The 26,144-nt window shown below is 42.9% G+C and overlaps 1 protein-coding gene across 30 annotated transcripts in view; it reads right to left on the reverse strand.

Annotated features, from left to right (window-relative positions):
* Sgms1 (sphingomyelin synthase 1) overlaps positions 1 to 26,144 on the reverse strand; it is a 258,698-nt gene that overhangs the window by 104,046 nt on the left and 128,508 nt on the right. For 19 of the 30 annotated variants that reach the window (XR_015628741.1, XR_015628730.1, XR_015628736.1 and 16 more), the window contains 1 exon segment: positions 13,041 to 13,083. The exons of the other annotated variants lie outside the window; for them this stretch is intronic. The gene's annotated coding sequence lies outside the window, so the exon portion shown is untranslated. 30 annotated transcript variants of the gene reach the window in all.

The following is a 26,144-nucleotide window of genomic DNA, read 5'->3' on the forward strand; positions in this document are numbered from 1 at the left end:
AAGGGGAAGTGACCGGGTAATCGCATGGTGACAGAGCACTTGCATAGAGTGCTCCAGGCCCTGGGTTCAGCCCCCAACACTGAAACAAAACGTGCAAATACATTTAGAGAAAATACATGATTCTTTCTCTCCCCCATAATCAGACATGTAATAGTAATAATAGAAAAGTGCAAATTCAGTTACAACTTTTGAAGAATGGAATGATTTTAAGAAAATACTTATTTTAGTAACTATCTCTACCCAGTCTGTTTCTTAGCCCCAGTCAAAATAACTCAGTCCCTTTCTTCTTTGTTTTTCTAAATGAGATGTAGAAATCATATATATTCATCCTGTGTATTATGGTACTTTGAGAAGCCTTTACCTCCCCTGAGAATGACAACAAACTTATTAGCATATGCATTAACCTTCATACTCCTTTTGTTGTGGTAAAAAGACTTCAAATCCATTTCCAGAAACTATCAGCACTATCAACGAGAGTCACTATGCTGTGTAACAGATAACCACCTTTGCTCAACTACTTGTTGGTGATATCCGTGTCCATAGCACAGAGAGTTAGGCAACTGTGTACTTCACACTTTCTCAAGTCTGCCACACCCCAAACCATAGCCACCGCAGTGTCATGGGTGCCTGTGGAAAGGGACCCGGCTGTGGCACATGTCTCAAAGGTAGAGCAGACTGGCTGAGGCTCATTCTCAGGAATCTGCTCATACTCTCCCTAGCTGCTTCTGTCCCGCCATTTTACACACGGCCATTAACAACATCACCAACAACCAACAGGATCGCTAAAGGCAACAGCCAGTTCGCAGTGAAGAACTCAGGTGAGAGAACTTATTCTCCTGAGCCTCATCATTTTTTCACCCAAATGGCCTCAAACCCAGCCCTACGGGTAACTATAGACCAACAGGATACACAGCCTGCGTGGTTCCCAAACGCAGTCCTAAATCTTGGGTGACGAATGCTCGTCCATGTGGGCCTGTCACCTGTAACGAGTGCTGAGGAGCAGCAGGGTGATCAAAGTCCAGGACGAGCATGGATCAACCTCGAACATCTACTCTATTCTGCTAGGAATTGAGGCTGGCACAGAAAGCACTCTGAGGTGGAGGCAGGAGAGGAACAAGTGTGAAACTAGGGTTGGCTGCACAAGAGGAAGATCTCAGGGAGCAGAGGGGGAAGGTAACGAAACAAGTTTTATTTTTTTGGAATCCCACTATTTAAAATTTGCTACTTCCCATGGATGTCAACCAGCAGCTTCTTAGCCTCTTGTCCTCAACTGGAATCCTCCTGAAACAACAGGATACAGAGCAGAGGCCTTCCTCAGCCTAGACTTGCAGTCTTCACACGGGGGCATCCTCACAAACTAGTTTTAAAGTTTTAATGTTTAGTACTAAAACATTAGGACTAAACGAGATTTTTATTGACACTGAATTTAGTAAGAACAGCTGGGAGGCCCCCAACAGCAAAGTGCTTCAGTCAAGAGTCTAAGGATGAATATGAGGGTCACACTTAACAGTAGGTTTCAAAGCTCACACTACCACAAACACTCTTCACTAGCAACCATTTTATCCAAAATTAACTTTGAAACATCTTTTCTTCCTCTTGGCCAAGAAAGCAAAAGCAGCATTTATGGACTGAACCTGCCCCCCAACCCCCAACACATCAGTCCAAGGAGGGGGGAAACCCCTGCCATCCCCCACAACATCACCCCCCTCAGGTCACCCGCCCCCAGCTCCCCAACATCAGCAGGGGTGGATGAGAGCCCCAGGTGTTTGGGGAATCAGCCACCAGTCACTCCCAGGCCTGACAGGAGAATAGGAACAGCTCATACTGACCTCGCCAAGGGAGCCTGGGGTCTGGAAGATCTGTCAATTGCCTACTTACAGGCTCCGCTCACAAACCCCTAAAGCAGGCCTCTAAGCCAAATGGAGGGAAACAGCCTATGTTTTATCTGTCATGCACACATCCTCCCAAGCCACAGCCTGTGTCAACTTCCATAAAACTATCACATTTTTACGTTTAAAGCAAGTAGTTTAGTACTTTTGAAGAAAAACACATTTTATTTAAAAAGAAAAGGCAGAAATGGTTCCTGAGTTACTGTTAACCTCTTAACCCTAGAGACAGCTGTTGTAATTAACGTTAAGGTTCTGTTATCCATCTGAGTGCAGCACTTACTCTAATCTATCTGCTGTCTATTACTTTGGTCTGAGAGCCACCACAGCCAAGTTTTTATTGCTTATAATATATAAGACTCCTTCTTAGAAGGGAGAATAAAATACTCACGGGAGGAAATAGAAATAGAGTGGAGCAGGGACTGAGGGAAAGGCCATCCAGAGACTGCCCCACCTGGAGATCCATCCCATATGCAGTCACCAAACCCAGACACTATTGTGGATGCCAAGAAGTGCATGCTGGCAGAAGCCTGATATAGCTGTCTCCTGAGAGGCTCTGCCAAAGCCCTACTGATACAGATGAGGATGACTGCAGCTGACCATTAGACTGAACAAGGGGTGTCAAATGGAGAAGGTAGAGAAAAGACTGAAGGAGCTGAAGGCATTTGCAACAATATCAACCAACCAGACCCCACCAGAGCTTCCAGGGACCAAACCACCAACCAAAGAGTACACATGGAGGGACCCATGACTCCAGCCACATATGTAATAGAGGATGGCATTGTTCAGCATCAATAGGAGAAGAAGCCCTTGGTCCTGTGAAGGCTTGTTTCTCCAGTGTAGGGGAACGCCAGGGCGTTGAGGTGGGACTGGGTGAGTAGGAGTGGGAGCATCCTCATAGAATCAGGGGGTGAGGGTCTGGGAGAGGGGAGCAAGGGGGATAACATCTGAAATGTACATACACAAAATATCAAAGAAAAAATTAAACAAAAAGAAAGAAATGTAGTTAGGAACAAACTAAGTTAAGTTAGATTCGTGCCTTTAACTATTTTTATTTGCCATACTTTTCAATTAACATGCTGTTCTAGACAGTTTCATTCACTGTGTCCCCTGGCCCAGAATTCAACTTTATGTTTTACAACTGCATTAACAAGGGTTGGGGATTTAGCTCAGTGGTAGAGCGCTTGCCTAGGAAGCGCAAGGCCCTGGGTTCGGTCCCCAGCTCCGGAAAAAAAAAAGAACAACAACAACAACAAAAAAAAAAAAACCAAACCAAAAAAAACAACTGCATTAACAACACAGAAAGATGGTGAAGCAAAAGGAATTAAAGGCGGAAGAATCAAATACTGATGTGTACCACAAAATCAAGAATGGTATCATTTTACCGATGCTTAGTCCTTACTGTGTTAATTATGCCATTTTTATCTTGCTATTTTCTGATGTCTTATTTTAGACTAATTGAATATTTAAAGCCAAAAAAAAAAAAAAACCCAAACCAAAACAAACCAAAACAAACCTCTTTCCAGGTACTAGAAACCTTTCTAAGATGAAGAAAACTTCTTTTTAGAGCAACCTAACCTAAAGAGAATACAGACTCTGACGTGGCCACATTTGGGCTAGCTTGGCTTGCACGCATCCTTGGAAGTCTCCGGAACTCTGTACTTCCTGAACCTTTTGCCTGGGATGCCCTTTCCCCAGATGTAAGCAGGCTCGCCCCTCGGCCACACTCATAGCTCTTCTTGCTCAGAACCTCAGAGCCTCCCTACTTCACATGGGAACGTATAGGCTGATACACACTTGTGCTTGTGCACACAGAGCCCACCACTCCTGCCTCTTTTTCCTTACCCCCCACCCCTATTGTATATATATATATATATATATATATATATATATATATATATACACACACATACATACATACACACACACACACACACACACACACACACACACACACACACACACACACACAGACATTTACTTAATTACAGAGCTTAATGTCTTTCTCCCACTGAGCCAAGTCCCAGACCACAGATTTTGGCTATTCCCTTTTGTCTTCCTGTCAATGGTGAACACTGGTATCTGTGCCTAAGCAAGGCCTAGAATAGGAACGCTCATGAGGCCTGAGGCTTCCTTGGCCCTGTATGGCCCACTGGCCTAACTAACCAGGGCAGGTCTGTGAGAAAGATCTAGGCAACAAAGGAGGATGTGAAAAGTTTTAATTAACTAGTATGGCGAACAAGAGGGCAAAACCACTTGAAAATAAGACTTGAGAGGTTTCAGTTACTTGTCATAGACAGGTTGCCCACTTCAAAGAAAGAAAAGAGATTCTAAAATACCCTAGCTTAAAAAAAAAAAAAAAAAAACCAACTCTTCTTTTCTTGCCTGGTGTTTATATAGGGGGTTCCAGGGAGGCTGCTATACTGTGTAATAGAGAAGGAGACTAAAAATGGGTTTGTTTGTTTTTTTTAACGTTGACCTTTTAATTTATTTTTAATCTATTTTTATTTTGAAACAATTCTTTTTTTTTCCGGTTTCTAGGCCAACATCCCCCTAATCCCTCCCCCTCCCCTTCAGTATGGGTGTCCCCCTCTCCATCCTCCCCCATTACAGCCCTCCCCCCAACAATCATGTTCAGTGGGAGTTTAGTCTTGGCAGGACCAAAGGCTTTCCCTTCCACAAACGATGGGTTTTCTTGACCATCATTAATGACCATTGTGAGCTACTTTAAAGACACATGAAGATTAATGGCTGACGCAGCTCTCACCTGATGCGCACCAGCACAGCCTCAGGTGAGCGAGGCTCGTATCCGCCTAACACCAGGCCGATGCATTTATGCTATCATCCACACAGAAGACACCATCACTACAAGCTGCTTATAAAAGGATGTTTAAGCATATGGAGAAGTGCATGCATTGTACTGGGTAAAATAAATATGAACGGTTTTATATATAACAATGATTTTAACTTTGTATCTTATTTTTAAAGACATACATATTCACAGGAATAAGAATAGAGGCCTCAGCACCAAAATATTAACAGCGGCAACTTCTGGGTGGGGGTTTTTAATTTCCTGTTTGTTTTGCTTCCTAGTTGTATGAGAAAAGGACTCTTTATGTAGCCCTGGCTGTCCTGGAACTGGCTATGTAGACCAGGCTAGCCTCAAAATCAGAGCCCCACCAGTCCCTGCCTCCTGAGTGCAGAGAATAAACAGTGTGTGCCACCAGTTTTTCATTTCTTTAAAACACGCACCACAGCTTTTTATGAAGATCAGAGCAAAACACAGAGGCTGGTAGGGCACACCTCTCATCACAGCACAGGGGAAGCATAGCCTGTCTCAAAGCAGTTAAGTATTAGGAACATAATACAGGGGAGTGGGAAGAAGAGGGACAGGCTGGTGAGGAGCAAAAGAGCAGCATTTCATGTGGGTAAAGGCAGGTATAGGAGCTAAAATTCTGAAATGTGTCTGAGGATGCCAGAACCGTCCTCCTCTGTGGGACGGCGTGGTCAAATTCTAGTCCCAACCTGCTATGCGGCGCAAGCACAAAAGCAAGCTGGCTCAACTGCTGCTGCCATCCAGAGAAGTCTACACTGAGGACACAGCTCACAAGCAGACACACCTTCCAGCCTCAATCACAAATGTCTCCCATAAGGAAGCAGCAGGGCCGGAAGGAAAGAAGTCTACACTTCTCCAAGGGGAATGCTGTCACCATAGCTTCAGAATGCCCTTAGGTGGGTGTGAAATGCAAGGAAATTCTCATGGATGGCTGCCTCTCAGTCATTACTGTGTGCAGCCAGCGAGGCAGAGTTAACCAGTCTGTGAAATCAGACGAACCTAACATCAATATGGACTCCTGCATCCTCTAACCACACGCTCTCAGGCAAGGTTCATCATCGCTTCAAGTCTTTGAAAGGTTGGTCCCTTTCATTGAGTTGCCACCCCTAATTCCAGGATTTTAGTAAAGAATTTAAATATTTATCACTGAGACCGACGAAGTGGCTTGGAGGTGGGGTACTTGACCGGCATGAAGGAGGGACCTGGGTTCAATTCCCAGTAATGGGGATAGAAGGGAAAAAATGGTTAAAATATTTGTCCAAATAGATATCTACTTCTAACTCCTTAACATTCCTTTTTTTTTTTTAAAGATTTATTTATTATATATGAATACACTGTAGCTGTCTTCAGACACACCAGAAGAGGGCATCAGATCTCATTACAGATGGTTGTGAGAGCTACCATATGGTTGCTGGGATTTGAACTCAGGACCTCAGGAAGAACAGTTGATGCTCTTAACCACTGAGCCATCTCTCCAGCCCTCCTTAACATTCCTAATGTCTAAGCACACAGCCTTTTAAAATCATGAATCCCCTAATTTCAAAACAAATACAACAACAAAGAATGGATGTCAAGTTCCTAAGGTCCAAGTCTGACCACTCTAGGATAACTCCCTGAGATTCAACAATCACTGAGCCCCTGCATGGCGTCTGGGTGGATGGCTTGTGGCTTGTTCCCACTTGGTTATATCTACAGTGTTGGGGTTTGACCCCAGGACCTTGCTAAAGCCTCAGTCCCAGGTAACCTCTATTAAAAGGGATTCAAGTGCTGAAATAAGTTTGTGAACTTCTTAAGATTTCTAAAAAATATCTCATCACTTCTTGTCTGCTATCAGCTTACTAGGTTTAAACTGAAAAGGACAGAATGATAGTAAAAGGACACCAGACACCACAGCAGAGCCTGCACCAGAAATAGAACCTATTTTGAATAAAATAAGGTCTCATAACAATAATTTCAGCAAAAGGACGACAATAGGGAAAGTTGAAAGTATTAATACGTAATCCTAATATGATACAAACAAAGTAAGACCGTTTGAAATAGGAGTAGCACATATTTTTAAAGTATAATTCCGCAAGAATTAAACAGATGCTTTAAAATTCAATCTCAAAAGAAGGAGGTAACACACTGGACCATTTCCAGACAAGGGAGTACAGCCCAGGTCACACACCTGCCACCAGGTCCCAGACAGCCTCAGGGATGATCATGGTAAATACAAAAGCCAATGGAAACTTATTTGGAGGGCACACACTGGCCAAGGTTCAACATGATCTGGTCTGTCCCAAGATTAGTCACCAGTGAGTTATCCAGCCAGAAATTCCCAGTCAAGAGCACCTGGCCAGGGTCAAGCTTATCACAGCTGCTTTTTTTTTTTTTTTTTTTGTCCCCTTCAGGGTCAAGCTTATCACAGCTGCTTTTTTTTTGTCCCCTCTGGCAACCGGAAGAACTACTCTGAGTCAGAGCTAAGGAGTGAGATTCCAGGACAGAGAACAATCTGGCCCCTTGGAAGTGCTGGCTCCACGCCCACAGAGCACTGCTCCAGATTCAGGACATCCAGGTAGGCAGGGCAGGCTCAGGCCATGCTCTCCCTTGTTACCTCTGACAGCTACGGTTTCACTTCAGCAATTGGCTCTTTTACAATGATCCTTATGTGTGGTTTCTCTGCCAGAGTCTTGTCAGCTATTAAGTTCCCAAGCCAGACAATATGTATGGTACACTCCTGTGAACTCAAAGGTGATCTCAGACCAGGGGAACAGTTTAAGATTGACTTTGAAACAACATCATGGGATCCCAAAGCTAACCCTAACCTTACAGGAGGATGGCTCAACAACATGACAGTAAACAACTTGAAAAATTGCTGCAACAGCCCCTCCCCCACACATCATTTCTTACCTCTCAACTTTTTGACTTGGTACTTCCTTCATTTTATTATCATAAAACCCATATAATTCATTTTTTTCTTACTTAAAAACTAAATCCTGAACCCTTGTGGTAGTTTAAATGAGAGTGGCTCTCACAGGCTCATAAAACTGAATGTCAGGTCCCTAGCTAAAGGAACTGCTTTAAGAAGGATTAGGAGGTGTGGCCTCTTGGAGCTGTGTCACAGGGGTGTACTTTGAGGTTTCCAAAGCCCACACCAGGCCCAGTCTCTCTATCTCTGCCTCCAACTTGAAGAAAAAGAGTAAGCTCTCAGCTACTGCTTCAGCGGTCATGGCTGCCCTGCCTACCTACATGCGCTCCCACAAACTGTGAGTAAGACCCCAGTCAAATGCTTTTTTATAAGTTGCCTCAGTCACGGTCGACACAGCCACAGCTATCGTACAGACCACGGTACAGTACAGTATAGTAATGGAAACACTCAGCTTCTTTCTTTCCTGTTTCCTCCCATTTTATAATCTATAAGGCCCTAAATCTTTTTGAGGTTCACCTAAAGACTATGGTGAAACTCAAGGCCATTCTAAAGCCTCGATCTCAAATTATCAAGAAGCCATTCCTGAAGCCTACGGTGAAATGACCAGTCTACCGAACACACCAGCAGGCTTCACTCTCCCCTCCCCTTGTGGTGCCGGAGATGGAACCTAGAGCTTCGCAGATGGTAGGTATGCGCTTGACTGAATCATACCCACACGTGCTGTGAAACACAGCTCAAAGGACAAAGCTGCACTCTGAATAGTTGTATCATCTTTTACAAGATCATGGTCAGCCCAACATGGTGGAGCACACCTTTCCTCCCAGTGCTTGTGGGAAAGAGGCAGGCAGATTTCTGTAAGTTCACGGTCAGCTTGTGTACATAGCAAGTTTCAGGGCAGCAAAGGCAATACAAAGAAAGAAAGGAAAAAAAGAAAAGAGAAACCATGTTCAACCCGCAATAACTAAAAACACTCACAAAAAAGCAGCTGTCTCAAATAACTATGTGAGACCTGACCCCTTTCCACTGTAAACGTACTCCGTTCAAGCTTTGTGGTAATAATGCAGAGATGTGTATTTACATTATATGAACCACACCACCTCTTAATAAAAGCAACAAAACCTATAAATCCAAAGCCCCAATTGATTTATCTCAACAAAAAGGAAATAATACATTCAAATTTCCACCACGCCTCACCGTGCTTCATATGACAAAAGTCTCGTCCACCTTGATATTGAAATACTATTTGGAGAGTAAATTTGCTAGTGTTTGCTTAGGGTACAAATGCACCAGTCGCCTGTCAAGGTTACCGATAAAAAGCAAAGAGTCTGGGGGACGGAGCTGCAGGCAGGGCCAAGCACTTGCTCCGCAGGCCTAAAGTCCTGGGGCTCAGTTCCTAGCACCACAAGATAGATTACAAAGTAAGTAAACAAACTAACCAGAAAAGAAATGGACTTGTGAGCTATTTCTGGAGCAGCTCTTTTAAGACTTTCAAATATGACTTTTAAAAGCCACACTTTGAGATTGTAGATGGCCTCACAGCTGACCTCTTCCCTCCACGTCTCCACTGAAATGCTAGTGCATAGAATAATGTCAGTCCATAAAGTCAGGATCCCCAGAAGTCATGCCACAGAAGATGAGGGACACCAGGGGCATTGTGCTGTGCACGCTGTAGGGCAGAATGACAATCGAGACTGAGGAGCCAAGGTACAGCCATCAAGGGTTCCCTCGGGACTGAGGACAGAACCCCAAAATAGCAGCTAGCCTAAAAATCTACAAAAAGAATGTCTGAATTCTTACCTTCTACCCTTTACAAAACTTAAGTCAAAATAGATTTGAACTGTAGACAGAAAGATTTGAAACTAAAATTCCTAGAGGAGAACGCAAGCACAAGACTTCATGGCAAGCAATTTGCTAGTGGAGTTCTTGGATATGACCCGGAGAGCCCAGGCAACAAAAGCTCAGCACACCAGGGTTACATGGTGAGGGACCAATCAGTAGAGTGAAAGACAGACTGCATTTGCAAACCATACATCTGAACGGAATGGACAGCCACATGCTGTCTCTTAGCATGCAATACCAAAACCCCCAAATAACCAAAAATTCAGAGTGCACAACGCACTTGCACAGACATCTCCCTGGGTGATAAGCAAATGGTCAACTGCACGTGAATGGATGTTCAACTTCAGAAGCACGTCAAAAGCACAGGCAGACGGCCTCCCACAACTAAGAATGGCCATCGACAAAACCAGACAATAACAAGTGGTGACAAGTGTCACCTAACTTTTTTGTTGTTTCATAGGTTCCTTTTACTTCCACGGTTCTCCACCCTCTTCTTCTTCCCTATCAACCCCATAACACAAGGGAGGAGAGCAAGAAGGCTAGTGGGGAAAGGGGGAAGCAATGATGTTAGACTACTTCCTGCTGATTGCGGGCATTGAGTTCCTTGGGGCAACGCTGATCTTCAACAAGAGGATATCTAATTTCTTCTTTTCATCTCTTTGCATCTGCTTAATTGGCAAATCTTAACAAACCACAACCAGTAGCATCCAATCACCAACTGGCCAACCAGCAGCCAGCCCCTTCTATAGGTCACTAGCATTTACATGTCCTTTGAAAAGTTCCAAGAATCCCATATGTCACACACTCACGAAAACGATCTACAGCTGCCAAAACCACGCCCCTGCTAGAGCATGAGACAAATCATAGTCAGCTGCTGTGGACAATCTGAAGTAGCCCCATATCCCACACCTGAGATAAAACAGAAACATTACTATATTGGTGTCTTTAAAGAAACAAAAATCCCCACCCCAGACAAGACTGTGAAGAAACCTGAACCCTTGTACACTCTTAGGATTGCAAAATGTTACAACTGGTATGAAGAACATACAGACAATTCCTCAAAAAAAAAAAAAAAATTAAACAGAAAACCACCATATGGTCTAGTAATTCCATTTATAGGATATATCTGAAAGGATTGAAAACGAAATTTTGAAGATATATTTGCATACCTTTATTCACTGTGGCCATTTTAACAATAGCCACAGATAGAAGTCACATTATTCTACCCTACTGCATCATCAAGGGAAAGGCCAGGCTGGGGTGCCTGGTCCACAGGAAGACGTGCACTACTGTTGCCTTCACACAGGTTAACTTGGAAGACAAGGGTGCTCTGGCTAAGCTGGTGGAAGCTATTAGGACCAATTATAATGACAGATATGATGAGATCCGCCGTCACTGGGGAGCCAACGTCCTGGGTCCTAAGTCTGTGGCTCGCATTGCCAACTTGGAAAAGGCAAAGGCTAAAGAACTCGCCACTAAAGTGGGTTAAATGCACACTACATTTTCTATACATAAATATAATTACAAAATTAAAAAAAGAAGTCGCCATATTCTATGTCTACAACCAAATAAATGGATAAGGAAAACATGGTTGTATAATCAGTGGAATAGTATTGGTTCCTTAAAAAGAAGATGCTATTATGTGCTACTATATGCAGGAATGGTCAGGTTACTAGAAAGCAAGCAGTCTCAAAGAAACTCAGCAGATTCCATTACTAAGGCTTAAAGAGAAAGGGGCTGGGAAGAAAGACCTGTTACTCCATAGGTAAGTTATAATTTACCAAGATGAAAAGTCTCCAGCTCTTTTTTTATGAAACAAGATGTATATTAACATTACCTGCCTCATCCTAAACATGATCAATAGAGGTAAATTATGGGATTGATTTTTTTTAATTGCAATAAAAGGGAAATGGGGAGATTATCTAAGTGTAATCACCAAGCAATACAAAAGGGCAGACTGAGGAGCATGCTGGTCAGACTCATGCAGTGAAGGAAATGGGGGAGCCACAGAGACTCATCAGACTGAGTGAGGAAGAGAAAGAGGGAGACAGGGGAAAGAGGGAGAGAGAGGAAAAGGAGAGAGGAAAAGTGAAGGGGAGTGCTCGGCCCAGAATTTCAGAAATTCAGAATGGCTGGAACATTCCATCAAACACTACAGAGCTCAGTCAAAACTATATATGGTCATAACTTGGCAAACATTAGTATTTAAGTGCAATCTATAACATGATTGCATTAAGACAAATGGAGATCTGGGCATAATGGTACCTATCTAATAATCCCAGAGGCTGAGGTCGTAGGACTCTGGGTTTGAGGCCAGCGTGAGCCTACTGCACCACCCCCCATAGAAGAAAGGATAGAAGAATGTGGTGGGAGAAGAGAAGGAAAAGAGAAGAGGGGTGGACATAGAGAAGCAGGAAGGGAAAGTCAACCCTAACAGTCAAGGGTCATCTCTAAATCTTCAACAGGAAACAGGACAGAAATCTAATGTTTTCTAAGAAACCACTAAAATGATACTTAAAGCATTTTCTATGTTTTGAACTAGATAGATACATGAATACCAGATAAAACCAAAAGGGTTGAAAGAGTCTACCTTAGTCAAAGGGGCCATGGAAAACTATTTACCAATTGTCCTGGATATCGACTTGACATAAGCTAACAGGATCTCAGAGGAAGGAGCCTTAAATAAGAAAATGCCTTCGGAAGCTCAGACTCCAGGCAAGCCTGAAAAGCATGTTCTTAATTACTGATGGATGAGAGGCCCAGCTCATTGTGGGTGGGGCCATCTCTAGGCTGGCAGTCCTGGGTTCTATAAGAAAGCAGTCTGAGCAAGCCTTGGAGAACAAACAAGTAAGCATTACCTATCCGTGATCTAAGCATCAGATCCTGCCTCCAGAATCCTGCCCTGTTTTGGGTTCCTGTCCTGACTTCCACAGACTATGAACAGTGATGAAGCTGAAATAAACCCATACCTCACTAAGTTGCTTTAGTTATGGAGTTTCATCACAGCACAGTGACCCTAAGAGACCAATGTATACAACTACTTGAAAAATAGAAGGTCCAAGGAAACAAGAAGGAGAAGATATTGAGCTCTCAAAGGCAATTATATAAACTGTTCCCAATGAAGGTCCTCCATGCTTACCATGAAGAATGAAGCCAGCAACTGTCCTGATACTACACAAATGGACATTTGCAGTTTGGACTCAAGTTTCAAGTGTCTGCACCATTCAAAAAGTCCAAAAAGCCCGGATGGCAAACAACTAAGATGCTCTACCAAGCTGTGAGAAGTCAGCACTCTGAAACCCAACTCTTACAACGGAAATCCTGATGTAACTTATGTCATTGCATGCTTGGAAGAAAATTATTCTGGACTAAACAAAAGTAATACTTATGTTTCATTTCGAATAGTAAGTACATGTTCAATATACACACACAACTACATTTACTTAAGTGGAATGGTACTGCTGAATCTGTACAACCTTTTATATACGCAAGTTGGCCATGCCATTACTTTAGATTTCTCTGAAGACAGAAAATAGACACTAGAGCATAAAAGAATTAAACCTCCATTTACCTCAATCATGCCGTTACTTCTCTTCATCAGTCTTTCTTCCAGTCTAGGAGAAAATAAGTAAATTAAAGTACAGATAAACTACATAATTAAAACTTCACATAATGAGCTGCTTAGACTAATAATTTTAAAAGACAAGGTCATTACTACCCCTCCTAACAGTCCACTGGTCATTACTACCCCTCCTAACAGTCCACTGGTCATTACTACCCCTCCTAACAGTCCACTGGTCATTACTACCTCCCGTAATAAACAGTCCACTGGTCATTACTGCCCCTCCTATCTGTCCATTGGTCACTACTACCCCTCCTATCTGTCCATTGGTCATTACTAGCCCTCCTGACAGTCCATTGGTCATTACTACCCTTCATTACTGGTTCATTGAGAAATAGATTTTCTTTCCTCCCTGCCAGCTTCACCTCAGTTATCCTGGTAGAGACATACACCTACAAACAGACAACAAGCAGAGAAACCTATGCCTGGAGCTAGGAAAGGCTGTGCGCCAGGACCATCTAAGGGTACATCCCAGGATTCCCAATCCTGTACCTTAATGGCATATCCCCCTTTCATTCAGATTAACTGCTAACTTACTAAAGAAATAGATAGAGTGGGAGAGCACAGTTTTCAACCCATAATGATTAGAAGTCTGGCATAAAAGGATAGCAAGATGCTGATATTTTCCTTTTGATCAGTATACAATCAAGAATGGCTAAATGAGATAAGGTGTATACAGAGGTATGTGATCAAAATCCTGCACAGAGACATGAACCCACTGAACAAAAGGCATGCACCATTCCATCAAAGATTGTCTCAACTAAATAAAGCATGATCCTTTCATCATCTATGGGTGAGTAATGACATTCAAAATATACACATGTGGGTAAATGTACTGTACAGAAAAGAAAATGATACCTTTAAAAGAAATGGCAGGCAGACACAAGGACACGTGCTTATTTTTAATCAGGAAATTAAGTAGGAGAACTATTAAGTCTGAGGTCAGCCTGGGCAACAGAGTGAGTTCAAGACCAACCGGACTGACAAACTGAGACCCTGTCTCGAAATAAATACACATTAAATAAACCACATTTTAAAATTAATATACATTTGAATTACTCTCATACACAGAAAGAGAAAAAACAAAAACCTCCCTTTGAAGACCACACATTGGTCCTGCCTGGAGGCAAAGTTACTTGGGATCATTATTATTCAGGGAGGATGAGAATCCTTGTAACTGGATCAAAATAAAACATTTTAAGGACAAAAAAAAGGGGGGGGGATAGTAGTTGGCCGATAGCTAATACTGTTCAGGAAGATACTGCCATGCTGGTGACGAAAGCTAATGGGTTGTCGATGGCAAGGTCTCCAGGACTACAGGTCAGGGAAGTTGTTCCTGATAGACAAGTAGGGAAAGGGTCTTCCTATTACCAAGCAAGACTATGACAATAACAGGCAGAGAAAGGGGAAGAAGGAAGAGAGGAGACCACCTAAGGGAGTTTCATTTCCTCTCTACAGGTATACAGATGGTTCAACAAAATAAAGACAGGCTAACCAGCATGTGGTGGAAGTTAGACCAAGTTACTAGTGCACTGCCCACATGGTCTTCCAATCCCCAGAACGACGGTCTGGCTTTGGTCCCCTCCCAGCCCCAGAAACCAAGAGTCTCACAGCAGGGCCCCAGGTGCTATAAACAAGTGTTCATAGGAATGAAGATACTGTTCCTGCCCAAGAATCACTGAAATCAGAGGACACATCATTCAGAATCCAGCACTTACAAATTACCCCATGGCCAACTCCATATAGCCAGCACTTACCACTCTGTACCCCAGAGAGGAACCTTCAAAAGAAACCTTTTCCACCTCAACCTGTAGTTCCAAAACCTGCCAAGTGGTCTTATTACTCTCTGAAATGAGAGCCCCCAGAAGAGCAGGGTTCCTCACAGGCTGATGAACATAATACCACCAGTCAGTTACCCAGGAACCCAGAGAACAACATGCCAAGCCTCTGTGAATATTTCCTTATGATAATAAGTAATTTCAAAAACAGGGTCAAAACAGGAACATAGTTTAAAAAGGGAAGTTTCTATTATGCCACTTGAGAAAAAAACAGTAGCTACTTGTTAAAGACAGTTGGTGAGGTAGCCAAGATAGGTGTTTTAAAAGCTCGTCCTGCATCCTCGATGATAAATATAAAACTGGAACTCTACACCAACTGCACGCTGTCACATGACATGCCCTTACATTCAGTTCCCGCAAGAACTGGTAAGAGTGCTGAAGGGAGCCTAGAAACCTCGACCTAAGCAGCTTAGTAGACAGTGGACAGCTCGGAGGCTGCATTAGCTTCTCCACCGTCAGAAGAGCAGGAGAGAGAAAGCATCCCAAGTCAAGCGTGCTGGATCACTTGGGCTATGGCGCTGACCATGGCGTGCAGGCTTCGTGATGAACACCCCATCCCCTGTCCCAAGCCATTCAGTAACACTCTCATCTCCCAGTTCCAAGTTATTTGGACTCTGATTTTAAGAAGGCATGTTAGCATTCCTTCCTTCTATGCAATGGTAATAAGGGTCCTGTTAGCAAGGAGCTTGAAGACAGGAAGCAAAAGGGGGTTAGAAACACTCCTTATAAAGGAGCTGAACTGGGAGGGCAGATGCTGAACTGGGAGAGCCGTGCGTGCACCCTGGGGGCTTCCTTGTGCAGTGGTACTCCGCATAGAGAAGTCAGTCAAAGCCACTGGCTTGCTTTTGCAGTGGAGGTGTTCTGTGAAGACACAAGTCCTTTCTGGAACCAGACAAGCAAGGTAACTAAACGGGCAAGTGTGGACAATTGTCTACAGGGTGGAAGTCTCCAATTATCCTTGCAGCTAGGACTTTAAACATTTAATTAGGATACAATTAAAAAGGGAAACTAAACAAGACCTGAACAACAATGACACCAATAGTCAGACCAACAGTTGGGGTGCGGGGGGAGGCTCATGATGCCTCAACCCTAGAAAATGAATTACAGACAACTGGAGACAGCTGAGAGCAGGAGAAAAAGTCTTCCTGAGGGAATAACCCCATAAGTGGTCATCCAGCACCAAGTGGTCAGTCCTGAGATCATATACATACAAATAACATTACACAGAATGAACTGGTGTGTGTGTGTGTGTGTGTGTGTGTGTGTGTGTGTGTGTGTGTGTGTGTGTAAATGACTGAAGAAAAGGAGACCATGAACTTGAGAGTGAGCATTGATGGGGAGATCACATGAGGGGTTGGAAGGAAGAAAGGAAAGGGAAAATGTAATTACATTAAAAAAAATACATTTTTTAAAGAAAGGTCTACACACAAACCCAGTGACAGGCAGAAAAATTTGGGGGAGTGTCCCCATCTCCTCAGAACCTGGTATGGCCGTACTTAAAGGCCATCATGGTTACTGCTGCTGATTTGCTTCCAAGAAAAACAGAGTGGAGTAGGAAATGATTCAAGAGGAGAAAGAGGCAGACATGGAGCTACAGCTGAGGAAAGAAAAAATGAAAGCTCCCAGGACTTTCTAAGACACTGGCGATCTCCCATTCTACATTTGTAGGGCCGGCCCTTTCAATCTCTTTCTTTTTGTTTTCTGTTTATTTGGGGGGAGGGGTGTTTGTTTGTTTTTGCAAAGGATAATCTGATTGGCTGGCTGGTTGGTCAGCTGGTCGGCAGGCAATGGCTACTCAGAAGCAGCCTTGAGAGACAGTGAGAAGTGAGCACCACTGTAGCAACTGCACCAAGCCGACTGCCTCAAGCACGCTTTGTTTGTGAAGCCTGACACAAGCGACCATAGTTCAGTTATTTGTTCCTGGAGGGAGATGAAGTATGGTTAAGACATGAATAATATAGAAAGACCAGTAGTAGCATAAGAGTAATTCAAATACATTTTCCCACCAAGACTACATTTTATTAGGACAACAACAACAACAACCCTGAAAAGGCTTTCTTGCAAATAGTACATTGTGAAAATTAGAGTTTGGCTTTAAAGAATAAAGAGGCTTGGAAGAACAGCCTCTACACCCCTGCTATCTCTGGTAAGGTGCGGAAATGTGTCCAGCAGGGTCTCTGGCTCAGGAGGCTAAAAAGTACAGTCTCTCTCTAGAATAGTGGTTCTCAATCTTCCTGTTGCTACCACTCTTTGATACAGTTCTTGATGTTCTGGGGATCCCCCAAGCATAACATTAATTTTCATTGCTACTTCATAACATCATAATATAAATAGCTGATATATATAGGATATCTGATCTGCAAACCCTCAAATGGGTCACGACCCGCTGGTTGAGAACCACTGTACTAACACCATTCAAAGGCTTTCTGCTGCCAGCAGCCAGAGCTGGTGACAGCCTGCCTCACAGAAAGAGCTTCTCAATGTCCTCAGGGAGTCCCTACATCTCCCCTTCAGAACATGGCCTTGACTGTGAGAGACTAACCAAGAGACCATACAAGGGGTGAACTGGGGTATGCCCCAAGCTTTCCAGAATGTGTCAGAATTCCCAGAACGCCAGGCTTCTCCCGGGGAACAGAGAGTGTGCTCTCTGAGGGGGCTGGGCTGGGTTGTGGAAGAAAATAGAAGACATTATGAAGGCTCTGGTGGTTCGTCCCTTCTCAGCTTGCCTCTGACAGCGGCTTCCCTTCCTTTAACTCCTCAGTAAAGAACAGCTGACTAGAGGGGTTTGCACAGAGGTGCCCTAGGAGGAAAACGTAGTTATAAACTGTAATCTGCTAAAATGAGAGAGAGGAAGGGGATGATTTGGAGCTGGTGGGGATGGGGTGGAGTGTGTATTCCAGAGAGAAGAGAGAAAGACTTTGAGCTAAAGGAAAGAATAAAAGCAACTGTGCTCTGTAAAAGGATGAAGTAAACGTTACTGAATGACACAAAATTGACAAAAGACTGCAAACAATGCAGTTTGGGGTATGACCCTGGAGCACTCCTTTTCACCAAGAGTGACCAAGTTCCAGGACAGAATAGTACTTCATCATTCCTCTGGGCTAAGGGTAGAGTTATACAGAGTTGACAGCTGACACCAATGATGTAAGCGGACATCAGCAAACACATCTGTCCCATAATGAGCCTCATCTGGACCCACAAGCTAAGCCTAAGGGGGCCAAATACAATATACTCCTGTGGGTCACTGATGGGAACTACTATGTATGGGACAATGAACAGGATCTTCTTGAACAAAGGAAACACAGTTCTCTGGTTCCAGGACCAAATGCTATACTTTAAAGTGGTCGCACACACAATTAAACAAAAGGAAATCACAAATGAAGTTAGTGGTTGGTTACCATATTCCAAAGGGATTTGCTAATAAACACAAGGACATTTGGTCAAACATGTAAATTTGACCCAACTACCAAGAGTCCAACATAATTTGTTTGGCTCGAGAACTGCAAAATTCAACTAGAGTCATAGAATCTTTAACATGTGTTGGGCTTTTTTCTTGGAACATCTGTCCACATCCTCAGAGGGGTTTGTTGGTCAACACTGGCCTTTCCAGAAAGACAAACCTCAATCCTGCGCTACCCTTTGAAGGCTGAGTAGGCCTCTGGTTTCTAGAGCTTTCACGAGAAATGTACAAGCTGAAACAAGTGTCAACACCACTTCTTGCTGGAATGACCTCCCCTCCGATTTAATGGAGGCAGTTTGAATTGCTTTTTAATCCCTACCCAGAGGAGTACCCAGATGACTTTCTTCAATTTACTGAAGTAGTTTCTTGTGGGCACGAGTCACACTACCTCTGTGCTTAAAATGCAGAGGCCTCTGATCAGCACCTGCTGAACCTACCCGTGGCTCTTTGCTAACAAATTATATAAAACCAAACCAAGATTCTCAGTTCACTGGTGAAACTACCTGCTTTTCAGAAAAACGTATTGTTATGTGACTGTCCTTTTAGGTCTCTGTAACAACATCGCTCTTCTCTGGCCTAGCCACGCTCACAGTGATAGAGAAATTACCTACCTAATCATATTTGGTATTAATTACTTATAATCAAACTATTATATTTATACCATGTAAATTTTAAATTTAGGTAATTAATTACCTCCATATTATATCTGAATATTAATGTCTACTACTTTATAGTTCTCCTTAACAACAACAACAACAAAAAAAAATGAGTTGATTTTTTTGATTCTCTACACCAGCTCTCATTTACCACAGTCCAGGCAGCTTTCATCTATAATCAGTGGTACTAACTCCCCAGAAAGTTCCATGAACACAGATTACATCATAACCAAATAGCACGGATGTAGTCCAACAACTCAGTAACAGTGTTAGAAACAAATCTGAGAGCCCAGCCTTTTGAAGCTGAGTTCTTTTAAGACCTGGAAAAGAATGGGAATTCACCGGAAATGAAAAAGAACAATGAGGACCTGGTGATTTAAAGTACTTTTGAAATACTTTGAAGTAATGTCTTCAAAAGAAAATTCCACATGAATTATCAAACTAAGCTACCTAGCGCAGCAAACTGTGCCAACAACACTCACACAAAGCGGTGTTCCTTAAAGAGGCAAAACCAGCAAGCAAATAAGAATGTAAGATCAACTAACACTTCCAGTGCGTCCCAGACAATGTTAACATCAATGGCTGAGAAGTTTACCTCAGGGTCAGAGCCCACATTTACAGGGTCAGGCTCAGTCCAGGCACTGCCCTTCCTTCAAGTTGCACCCCAAAGAAGTGTGTGTGCCTTGTATAAAGTTCAGTTCCAGGGCAGATTAGGAAAATGTTTTAAACCAAAATGGACTAATTTCAAACACCACGCAGAGTATGTCTTCATCAACTCCTTACTCCTGCTGGGGAGTTCTGCTCTACCCTCCGGCCCAGATGTCTCTCAACTGTCGTTTCTGCACAGCCTAATACAACCCTATGCACTGACATAGCTGACTGAACCTGAAAAGACTCTGGGCTCAAAAAGAGTCATTTATGAACTGGCCAAGAGCTGTGGTTTGTATTTATTACATAAATGATAGGTCCGCCAATGAGACTCTGCCTCAAGAATCGAACACAAGCAAATCTACAAGAAGCTAGATGCATGGTGAAAGATCAGGAGAAACAATGACATGAGCCAAGGGCACACAGAAATCAACCCAAGTCTATTCTTAGCCTGGGATTCTCAGATCTGCAGCCTTACATCCTAATCTTTCTTGAGGTAAAACACAACATGTCTTTTGCAGCCAAGAAAATGCCCAACATACACAGAGTTCTTAATGTTAAATTTTTATGGAAAGATGTACGATTGCCGAGCTAACTACAGCTGTTGTCTTTTAGACTAACTGGAAGAAACACCTTACATTGCTTAGGTCAGGTTTTTAAAGAAATGCAGCTTTCTTGTTTTCAGTGTCTCTCCATTGTACGGGTTACTCACTTATGAAATGAAGATGGTGTCTGTGATTCTGTTGGCTAACTTACAGTCTCCATAAGGCCGGGCTCTGACAGATCAATCCTCTTGCCAAACAAAGGGACACAAGCAGCAGTTCTGTAACTGGAAAGCGATCTCTACTCCGTGGCTGCCACGTGGTAATATTATCCTGCTAACTTCATAACTACCACTGAAAGATTTGTCTATACAAACTCTTAAAATGACTCAGTTTAGAGACCATCTCATTTTAGATATTTGTCCATAAATTAGAATTTTTTATAACATTTCATTTTTCCCCACTTAAGCTATATTATCCTCAGTGTGGCCCTCTCTCTTAAACAAACTAGTAAGTTCATAGAATCATATCTGACTATTAGCAGATATGATTTAACTGATGTTAGGAAAACTGTCTAAGACTAGGAAATGGACAAGAGAGACGGCATCCCTTGAACGCTGCAATGGACATTAAGCCGAGCCACTTCTGGGACTGTCTGAATCAGTAAGGCTGTGAACTACTTCACTGATGATGGTGGTAAGTGATTCTTTCCCACAGAACTACAAATAGATTTTGTCTGCTAGAGACGCCTGGAAGGAAAATAACCCCCGAACATAAGAGGGCATTTTGTTCTCAAGTTCCTCAGAGTCTCCTAATTTCCCCATTACCTAAACTGAATACAACTGGAACGACTCTCGGAAGTGGCTTTTGCTGAAAAAGCAATGACTCCACTTGAGTCCACAAGTACCTAAACTGAGGATGAAAGCTTGACACCTGGGCTTTATGTCTGGTGTCTCCTTTACTTTGGCTTAAAAGCTAAAGACAGACAGACCATCATTCTTAACCTTTCCTCGAGTCCTCTGGGGTCCTGGAGAGCAGAACCTCGAATGACAGACACCTCCTTACTCCAGAGGAGAGCAATTATCCCTGACTGTGAGGCCTGGATTAAGGCCTGGCTCTGGAGCAGGACTGGTCACCTTGTAGAAAACAGACTAGTCCTTTCATACAAAGGCAGCAAGAAGCACATCTTCACTCCACCTTGCAGAACTAGAGCTCAGACAGTTAACAAACAGACCACATCCTGACCAGAATGTTTATTTATGCACACCTGTTACCTTGGATTCCACTTCTTCCTGCATTTAAACCCAAAGCTCACATCAGTACTCTAAGGCTCAGGGTTACTGGACCCCTTTGTTTCTCTTCCCAACTCGACCACAGTAAATGAATCTTTCTCTGTGTGTCACATTCATTTATATCTTTATTAAATTTCATTTAACGTTTCATTCAAATGTCATGACCGAGGCAACTCATAAAAAGAAGGCATTTAATTAGGAGCTTGTTTATAAATTTCAGAGGCTTAGTCATTATCATCATGACAGAGAACATGGCGGCAGGCAGGTGTGGTGTACAAGAAGTAAGTGACACCTACATTCTGATCCACATGTGAACAGAAGTCTGGTATGGGCTTTGGAACCTTCCCCCAACAAGACCACACCTCCTCCAACAAGGCCACACCTCCTCCAACAAGGCCACACCTCCTCCAACAAGGCCACACCTCCTCCAACAAGGCCACACCTTCTAATCCTTATAATCCTTCAAATAAGTCTACTCTCTGGTGACCAAGCACTCAAATATATGAGCCTATGGGGGGCATTTTTATTCAAACCACATGATCCATTTTAAAATATATTTTATTGTAACATCTAGAAAAGTATTTGCTATAGTTCTTAGCAAGTGCTCAACTATGATCCATCAGATTATAAATAACTGGCCTCTGCTATTTGAAAGCCAGATCCTTGCAATTCTTCTAGAGTGAGAGGATGGTAACAAACAAATGCCACTGGCATTTAACAACAGTTATACAAACTATGTTCTTAATCTACATACATCCATGGGCAGCACTGATGTCCACCCTGTTCTGCCATTTGCAGAAGTGTGTTTTGAGTACACACATTGCTAATGCTGTTTTTGTTTTTAATAAACAACAATTATCTCAGTTTCTAGAGATAAAGGTATGTGTGTGTTTGTGAGTGTGCAGGGTTTGTGTGTGTGTGTGTGTGTGTGTGTGTGTGTGTGTGTGTGTGTGTGTTTCCCCAGGCACATGTGGAAGTCAGAGGTTTATATCAAGCTACCTTTCTTTTGGAGATAGTGACTCTCACTGAACTTGGACTCCTGCTGTGGGTGCTTGGGATCCAAGCTCAGGTCCTCAAGCTTGAACAGCAGATGCTCTACTGACCGGGCCTTCTCACCAACCCCTGATAATGCCTTTCAGTGCATATAACACAGACAAAATCCGATCAAATACACAGAGCAGATGGTGTATAAATAAAATCCTGTAATGCACAAATAGAAGATAATGGCCAAACAAATGTTATGATGTATTAAATGAGCTAAAATGTATTAAAATTTATTAAATGTATTTAAAAAGCTAAAATATACTCAGGTCTACTTAATAAAAAGTCAGAACCCATAATTAAGAAAGGGGGCATAATTCCTATTTCATACATTAAGTATTAATTAAATACATATAATAGATACTTAAATATATATCTAAAGGGGTTGGGGATTTAGCTCAGTGGTAGAGCGCTTGCCTAGCAAGTGCAAGGCCCTGGGTTCAGTCCCCAGCTCCGAAAAAAAAAAAAAAGGAAAAAAATATATATCTAAAGTAGCAAAGAAGAGACTTACAGGCAAATGTCAAGACAACCTCCTCCCTCTCTCCCTCTTGTTCCCCTCTCTCCCCCCTCATCCACCTAAAACCTCACAGCCAGCATGAGAGGTGAAGAACGAAACTCAGTCAGTACCATCTTTGTGGACGCTGGAACAGAATCTTGTTCATACTGACTGACCTCATACTGACTGAAGATTATTCTCCTTACACATTTAACCATAGTAAAACTATCATGTGGAAAAAGGTTCCCACATGACAATTACCACAACAAAGCTTTAGGCATGCCTACTCAGAAACTCCCTTGCAAGGGAGCAAAGCGGCTGTGACTTTTATAGTAAGAGTGAGTTCTCCTGGCTGATGAATGGAGCTTAGAGCCAAGACCTAGAGAAGGGTCAGTGGCAAGCACAAGGCCAGATTCTGCTGGTGGAGGATTCAAAGCACATAAGGCCTCTTTCACAGGGATGTGTTCTCATCACTGAGACAAAGCCCAGAGTTAGGGCCTAATTGTCAGGTTGGCTCCTAACCTAAGAGCAGCAAAGGTTGCCAGACCACCTTCACACAGAACTCATGGTGAAAAGGTGCTGTTCATTTCCTTCCTTGAAGAAAACAGGCCTGCATGACTGACAATCCTGGTTTCTCCAATTCTTATCCTCAGCTGTGCTTCCAAAAGGCAAACACTTCCAGATCCTACCAAACTTTAAGCTTCTCAAAATATGAATTTGTAATTCCCTGCCAATACCTTGGTAAGCCTTATAAAAGAACTATTACAGGCACAGAAAGGGAAATGGGGCTAAATAATCTTCACACAAATAGGAGTAGGGGTAGCAGTATTATTCACTTTCTAAGTCAGAAAATGCATCAACTAAATGACCCAATCCAGGAGTTTGATGTAAGTCAATGGGATCCACAAAAATGCATTTATTTAAGGATGTATACAGCAAAATTAAAGATTTGTACAAGTAGTAAGTATCCTGAGATTTAAAATAGGGATTCATCTAAATTATAAAAGAATGTAATTTAAATGTATTTTTTCTAGGAACAACTTATTCAATTAAACAATTTTAAGGTTCATGCATAGGTAAATTGCTCCTGTAGTTTACTCTTAGGTTTGGGAAACTAAGGGTTTTATGTTCCTCTTAAATATTTGCAGAACCCACTTTCATCACAGACATTCCCTCCTCTTCTGCATCTCTAGGTCTCCAGATGTCAATCACTTGCCACTGAAATCCATTCCTCAGTTGTAATCACCTTGGTTTCTTTACTTCAAAGCCTTGGCTAATAAACACTATGAATCTCCAGTGTTCAAAACAACCATGAAATTAATGTCCTAGAGAAAATGATTCACTTAGCTGGGCTCCTGAGTTCTTGCTACTGGATGTACCTCAATCTAAAAATAAATGTCTATCCAGTAGGTCAGAGTGGCAGAATCAGCAAGCAGAATCTCAAGGTACAGCAACTGACCAAGAGGGGTTAGGGATTGAACCCAGGGCCTGGTGCATGCTGGGAAGCATTCTGTGACTGAGTTACATATCCTTAGCCCCAAGAATACTTAATTCATTTACTTATTCATCATCACAAGGTCAGAAGTTTGTGTGACAACCTTGGTCCCTTAGGAGACTCAGATTAAAGAAAAACAGGCTTGTTTCTGTAACAATATATTGGACACATAATTGTCCTGATAGCAAAATTATCTGAGCTGAGTTTTTCTTTCAGTTTTTCTGAAAAGTATTATACTTGTTGACACTCTTAGGCACAGAGAAAGTCTGTTTACCAGAAGTAACTTCTAACCTTACTCCTGTAAAGTCTTCACAACAGTTGTCCAGTGTCCAGTTAGGGTTTTATTGCTGTGAAGAGACACAGCAACTCTTGTAAGAGAAACATTAATTGAGGTTGGCTTACAGGTTCAGAGGTTCAGTGCGTTGTCATCAAAGTGAGAAGCTGGGCATGCAGGCTGCATGGTGCTGGAGAGGTAGCTGAGGGTTCTACATCTGAGTCCTCAGGCAGACATAAGAGAGAGTGACACTGGGCCTGGCCTGAGCACTGGAAACCTCAAAGCCCACCCCTTGTGACACACTTCCTCCAGCAAGGCCACACCTACTCAAACAAGGCCACACCTCCAACTGTGTAACTTCCTATGGGCCTACAGAGGTCCTTTTCATCCAAACCACCATATCCAGTTACCCATGCGAATCTAACACAAGCAAGTAATCATTTAAACTTGCCTTCCACTGAAGATAAAGAAAGGATACCAAGACTAAACAACAGGCGAAGCTCACACCAACTGCTCTGTGCAACCCACAGCTACAGCCCCACACGGAGGAGTCAGCAGCAAGTGCACAGCCTCAAATGATGCTCTGTTCTTCATACACACCACTCTAGGAACCTTTGGGATTAGGTTATGTAAGATAATTCAATTTGCCTTTTAATCCACCTAAATCCTAATTAGGATGCTGCATTCTCAAACACTTGCATAGGGGAAAACAAAAACAAATCTCATGTAGGTAACCAGTTTGAAACCCAATTAACATTTTCTAAAATGGCCACAAACAGGCTATTCAGTGCGGTAACCAGGTAACTAACTGTCCTGGCAGGAACAAGAGACACCTGTGTCTCCCTTTGGGCTACCCAACTATTGAACGAATGGACCCCAAGAAACTGACGTTTCTCCTCAAATCTCATTCGAAGACAAGAGAAAGCTGAGGCCCTGATGCTAAGCACAACAGGGAGTTGACTCCCTGGAGAGAGAAGTCACATGGCTCTGACAATTTGGCAGACCACCTTACAGAAGGGACTGGTGCTCATACAGTGGGGATAGGCCAAAGCATTCCATGACCTAGACTACACGTAGCAAAGCACACCTCTTGCCCCCTATTTGAGCCTAAGCCTCAGATAAGGATCATAAAGATGGATCTGGAGGGAGGTGGGCAGCGACCTCTTTATTCCTCTTGCCGCTGTAGTCACAGTCGACCAATTGTCCTTATTGTGTCTCTAACTGGCCTACTGAGGACTGGAGCCAAAGTTGGCTGATGAGGAGGGTGTAGGGTCCATAACAGTGGTAAGAAACCCAAATGCTGTAGTAGGG

The sequence above is a fragment of the Rattus norvegicus genome, chromosome 1, assembly GCF_021556685.1.
Source record: "Rattus norvegicus strain SHRSP/BbbUtx chromosome 1, alternate assembly SHRSP_T2T, whole genome shotgun sequence".
In the NCBI taxonomy this organism is placed as follows: Eukaryota; Metazoa; Chordata; class Mammalia; order Rodentia; family Muridae; genus Rattus; species Rattus norvegicus.